At 41.6% G+C, this 6,000-nt stretch overlaps 1 pseudogene; it reads left to right on the top strand.

The window, feature by feature from the left end:
• Nucleotides 1-907: 907 nt before the first annotated feature.
• Nucleotides 908-4,646, top strand: LOC138905911 (calcium-transporting ATPase 10, plasma membrane-type-like; annotated as a pseudogene).
• The last annotated feature ends 1,354 nt before the right edge of the window (nucleotides 4,647-6,000 follow it).

Below are 6,000 nucleotides of genomic sequence, written 5' to 3'. Positions count from 1 at the left end.
TTGAGCCGACGAGACCCGCTCAGGCACCAACTGTGCCCATTGAAATTCCAGGCCTATAGGAGGCTTTGGCACATATATTGACAGTTTGCACTGGCCTTGCTCAGGTGGTTTTGGCTCAGGCCGCACCAGCCACTTCTCCAGGGGAGGTACTCATACCTCTGTTGCCCGTGCTTTAGATCAGGTAATGTAGGGACTTCAGATACCGGGGGCACTACCAGCGTAGCTGACTGCAGCTTCTCAAGCCCCGGTAGTTCCTGTTACGGCAGATGATGAGCAGAGGAGACTTAAGAGATTTGGGAGGCTTCGACCTCCATCATTTGGCGGTGCTGAGTCAGAGGATGCTTAGGGTTTTCTGGATAAGTGCCAGCGGATGCTTCGGACAGCAGGTATTCTGGAGACCAGTGGGGTCTCGTTCACCACTTTTCAGTTTTCTAGGGCTGCCTTCAGATGGTGGGAGGCTTATGAGAGGCGTAGGCCAATCGATGCAGCACCACTTACATGGAAGGAATTCTCTATTCTCTTTTTGGAGAAGTTCGTGCCGCAGTCTTGCAGAGAGGAGCTGCGCAGACAGTTTGAGTAGTTACGTCAGGATGGCACGTCTGTGATGCAGTACGAAATGAGATTTTCTGAGTTGGCTCGTCACGCAGTTTGGTTGGTTCCTACTGATAGGGGGAGGATTATGAGGTTCATTAATGGCCTCACATATCAGCTACGGTTACTTATGACTTGGGAGAGGGTATCTGGTGCTACTTTTGATGAGGTAGTTGACATTGCTCGGCAGATAGAGATGGTCCGTAGTCAGGAACGTGGAGAGAGGGAGGCCAAGAGGTCTCAAAGTGATTTCAGCGGTGTTCCTTCAGGGGGTCAGTTTTACCGCGGTAGGGGTCGTCCTTACAGACACGCTCAGATGGGGCATCCAGTTCACCGTGGTGCATCATCCGACCAGGGTTCATATAGTACTTATCAGGGTCAGTCATCTCTCAGTGCCCTGCCAGTCCAGAGTTCGTCCCGTGCCCCTTCAGTTCAGGGTTCATTTGCACCGGGTGCTTCTAGCAGTTATTCTGGTTCTCGGGGCCCGATTCAGTCCGCACCAGCACCAGTACCGGGGAGCTGCTTTGAGTGCGGGGAATTTGGGCATATGTGGAGACAGTGTCCTCGTCACTCTGGAGGTCCAGTGCAGCAGAGGAGTCAGACTACGACTTCAGCACCAGTTGCTTCACCACCCGCCCAGCCAGCACGGGGTGGGGGTCAGTCAGCTAGGGGTCGCCCAAGAGGGGGAGGCCGATTAGGTGGCGGTCAGGCCCGATTCTATGCTTTTCCTGCCAGGTCAGATGTCGTTGCCTCAGATGCAGTGATCATAGGTATTGTCTCACTGTGCCACCGGGAAGCTTCTATATTATTTGACCCTGGTTCTACTTATTCATATGTATCATCGTACTTTACTCATTATATGGATATGCCCCATAAGTCCTTAGTTTCAACTGTTCGTGTATCTACACCGATAGGTGATACTATTATTATAGACCGTGTGTATCGGTCATGTGTGGTAACTATTGGGGGTCTGGAGACTAGAGTTGATCTCTTATTACTTAGTATGGTTAATTTCGATGTAATCCTGGGTATGGATTGGTTGTCCCCATGTCATACTATTCTGGACTGTCACGCAAAAATCGTGACGTTGGCAATGCCGGGGTTGCCAAAGGTCGAATGAAGATGGTCTCTAGATTATGTTCCCAGTAGGGTAATTTCTTATTTGAAGGCACAACATATGGTGGGGAAGGGGTGTTTGTCATATTTGGCTTTTGTGAGAGATATTGATGTAGATACTCCTACTATTGATTCAGTACCGGTAGTGAGAGACTTTCCGGATGTATTTCCTACAAACCTGTCGGGTATGCCGCCCGACAAGGATATTGATTTCGGTATTGACTTGGTACAGAGCACTCAGCTCATTTCTATTCCTATGTATCGTATGGCACCAGTTGAATTGAAAGAATTGAAAGAGCAACTTCAGGAACTCCTTGAAAAGGGGTTTATTAATCCTAGTGTGTCACCTTGGGGTGCACCGGTTTTGTTTGTGAAAAAGAAAGATGGTACTATGTGGATGTGTATTAATTACAGACAACTGAATAAAGTTACAATCAACAATAAATATCCTTTGCCGCGTATCGATGATTTATTTGACCAACTTCAGGGAGCGAGGGTATTCTCCAAAATTGATTTGAGATCGAGGTATCACCAGTTAAAAATTTGGGATTCGGATATTCTAAAGACGATATTCAGGACTCGTTATGGTCACTATGAATTTCTTGTGATGTCATTTGGGCTAACCAATGCCCCAGCAGCATTTATGTACCTAATGAATAGCGTATTCCAGCCGTATCTTGACTCATTTGTCGTGGTATTTATTGATGATATCCTGGTGTAATCACGTAGCCGGGAGGAGCATGCACACCACTTGGGTATTGTATTACGGAGACTGAGAGAGGAGAAACTATATGCCAAATTCTCTAAGTGTGAGTTATGGCTTAGTTCGGTGGCATTCTTGGGACACATAGTCTCCAGTGAAGGGATTAAGGTGGATCCGAAGAAAATAGAGGCAGTTCAGATTTGGCACAGACCATCTTCAGTTACAGAGATTCGGAGTTTTCTCGGCTTGGCTGGGTATTATCATCGCTTTGTGGAGGGTTTCTCGTCTATTGCATCGCCTATGACTAAATTGACCCAGAAAGGTGCTCCGTTCAGGTGGTCGGATGAATGTGAAGAGAGCTTTCAGAAGCTCAAGATAGCTTTGACTACAACTATAGTATTGGTGTTGCCTACAGGTTCAGGGTCTTATACTGTGTATTGTGACGTGTCGCGTATTGGTCTCGGCGGATCTCTTTCAATCGTAACCGCATTCAAAGACGACGTGAATTCTCTTATTTCAAGCCGGGAACCATCCTCGAATATTTCATCTTCATATTCAAAATAACCGCATGAATTATTCTGCCAAAGAACCATTTAAAAGATTCAATTTCAAATCAAAACAGCTAGATATAGTAGAAAGATTAGACAAATCCATATAAAACACTTACCTTAGGCCGTGCACATTTATAAAATTTCCTACCAGGGTTAGCGGGAGTGGTTGATGTGAAATGGTTGGCAATAATACCACATCGACACCTTCTCTGGGAGGAAGTACTACTCTACGACATTGAATCTCAACTGAGAGAATAGAGTAGAGCAAACGAGAGAAAAGGGAATTTGTGCCTGAACCCTAGTTTTTCATCGACTGAATAAGGTCTTATTTGATCGATGAAGGATACTAATTAACGGGTTATAAGGGTGGGGCGGGTTTCGAAAATAATGGGTCAAGAATTGCCTAGTTGGCAAATTATTTTGGGGTCCCGGTGCCACATAGGAAATTTGTTAGGGTTAGGGACAAACTTATATACTATACTAACAGTAGGTATGATTTTGGACGGAAAGTAGAAACGAGTATAAACGTGACTAATTTTCAATAGTAGAGGGACAATTTTGGCCTTTTTCCCTTTTAAAAAATCCATAACCCATTTAACCCCTTTATTTACCCTATAAGTTTTTCAGTCGATCTAAACCTATAATCTTCCATATAAAAGTAAAAGTGACCATGAAATTAATGTGATAACAAATAAAGATAGCCGATATAAGTCACTGTGCAAAGTGAACTAAACTGAAGTGATATGAGGACTTTAGGCATCCCAAACTAATGATAGGTAAATAGTCACAAGACTAGTAGTGAGTCACTGTGCAAAGTGAACTAAACTGAAGTGATATAAGGACTTTAGGCTTCCAAAACTAATGATAGGTAAATAGTCACAAGACTCGGACACTACCGACTAATCATATGACAGTTGTAAAAGCATGCATTTGCGGTAAAATCACAGAAATTGAAAGCTCTAAGGATGGTTTTAAATTCTGCTCTGAAGTGCCCAACTCTGCATTGAGAACATTAATCTAGTTATATTCAATAACACTGGAGGAGAAATAGTTAAGAATGAAGGTGGAAAGATTGAAATCCCGGGAACACCGACTGAAGCTGCTCTTTTGGAATTTGGCCTTTTGCTTAGAGGAAATTTCCAGGAAGAGCGTAAAGACTTGTAAAGGTTGAGCCATTCAATTCAACAAAGAAGAGAATGGGTGTTGTTATAGAACTTCCTGGAAAAGGTCTCCGTGCACACTGTAAAAGAGCATCTGAAATAATTTTGGCTGCATGTGACAGTGTCCTAAGCTCTAGTGGTGAGATTGTTCCTCTAGATGAAGCTTTAATTAACAATCTGAAAGATAAAATTGAACTATTTACTAATGAAGCTCTTCAAACTTTGCGCCTTGCCTGCAACTACAGCTACAAGGACATCAGTGATGAGAAACCCTGCTGAAAATCATATCCCCTTTGAGGGGTATACCTGCATAGGAATTGTAGGCATTAAAGATCTAGTTAGTCTTGGTGTCAAGGAGTCTATGGCAATTTATAGGTCAGCTGGAATTACTGTGAGAATGGTTACTTGAGACAACATAATACTGCTAAGGCAATTGCTAGAGAATGTGAAATTCTGACTGATGATGGTACTGCAATCGAAGGTCTAGGGATGGCAATGGGACGGTGTGGGTGCGGGGCGGTGTAGGTTTAGACACATGCGGGGCAGGGCGGGTTTAAACATATGTAAGTGCGGTGCAGATCAAAAAAAAAATTAAATCTATGCGGGTGCGGGTTTAGAATTTTCATCAAAGAAGAAAACTCAATTTTCTGACTTTCTAAAGATGAAATTGATTCCGCGTAATATATTGAAGCAAAATAAAGTTTCATATTATTTGAACTTTGAACCCAATGCTTGCACGTCAAGTTCTTATTCTTTTATGTCAAGTTCTTATAATGTAATATCTAACACATAATTATTAATTAATTATAAATCTATTTTATTGATCAAAGTAATATATCTAACACATGATTGTTTAAACGATAAGTATTTCGAGCAGCTGTAAATTATATTTAAACAAGTTAATATATCCGTTGTACTTGTCGTTTTACATTATTTTTCACTAAATTTTCTATGATAAATCGAAACACGAGATTTTGATATGCTAAGATCATGATTGGATCTTACTTACTCTTAGTAAATACAGTATACACGAAATTTAACTGAGTTGTAGAGCTACTCTAACCGTACAATGTGTTTAATTGGTCAATTATTGCATATGGCCCCATAGATGGCAGATCTTGATTTTTGCACTTTGGCCTCAAAGAAAATATAATATAAAGTATTGTAAAAAGCAAAAATAAAAAGAGAACACTTATTTTAGTCACATAACAGTTGTAATAAGGTATTATGATATCAAAGATTTTTGTTAAGTAACTTTATTGTATATGTGCAAAATTTAATTCTCATAAGTATCTTATCTTCTTCTTTCCATAACTGAAGTTTTCTGTAATCTTTAGAATTAATAAAAGCACGAGTATATATCGTAAAAGTGTAAAAAAAAAAAAATCTAGGCAAAAGATTAAAAAAAAATTTAAAACTAACAAAATGAAGAAAAAAATAGTTATGCGGGGCGGGGCGGGTGGGCGCGGGTGTGGATGCAGGGCGGGTGAACGCGAGTGCAACTGCTATGCGGGGCGAGTTAAAATTTTGCAAATTAAGAGAAAACCCGCCCCGCACCCGCACCGCCCCACACCGCTTGCCATCCCTACGAAGGTCCAGTATTTAGGATGAATAGTGAGGCTGAGCTGCAAGAAATTATTCGAAAGTTACAGGTGCTTTATGTATAACAGGGTGGTGATCCTCTTATCGTCATCCTCCACGTCCCATGGTTGTCCATATACGTCGACCTTTGCACGACCTAAAAGCTTAACCTAATTAATACTTATTTAACATTTTCTTTACCACTAATCAACTTTTAATCTATTCATACTTTTTAGCGAGTTTTCAGTCCCTGTTCTTGGACGAACCTCGTTTCTTTTTTTGTGTATCTGATGTTAGA

The sequence above is a fragment of the Nicotiana tomentosiformis genome, chromosome 2 (genome assembly GCF_000390325.3).
Source record: "Nicotiana tomentosiformis chromosome 2, ASM39032v3, whole genome shotgun sequence".
In the NCBI taxonomy this organism is placed as follows: domain Eukaryota; kingdom Viridiplantae; phylum Streptophyta; class Magnoliopsida; order Solanales; family Solanaceae; genus Nicotiana; species Nicotiana tomentosiformis.
This window is presented reverse-complemented; position numbering and strand designations above follow the sequence as displayed.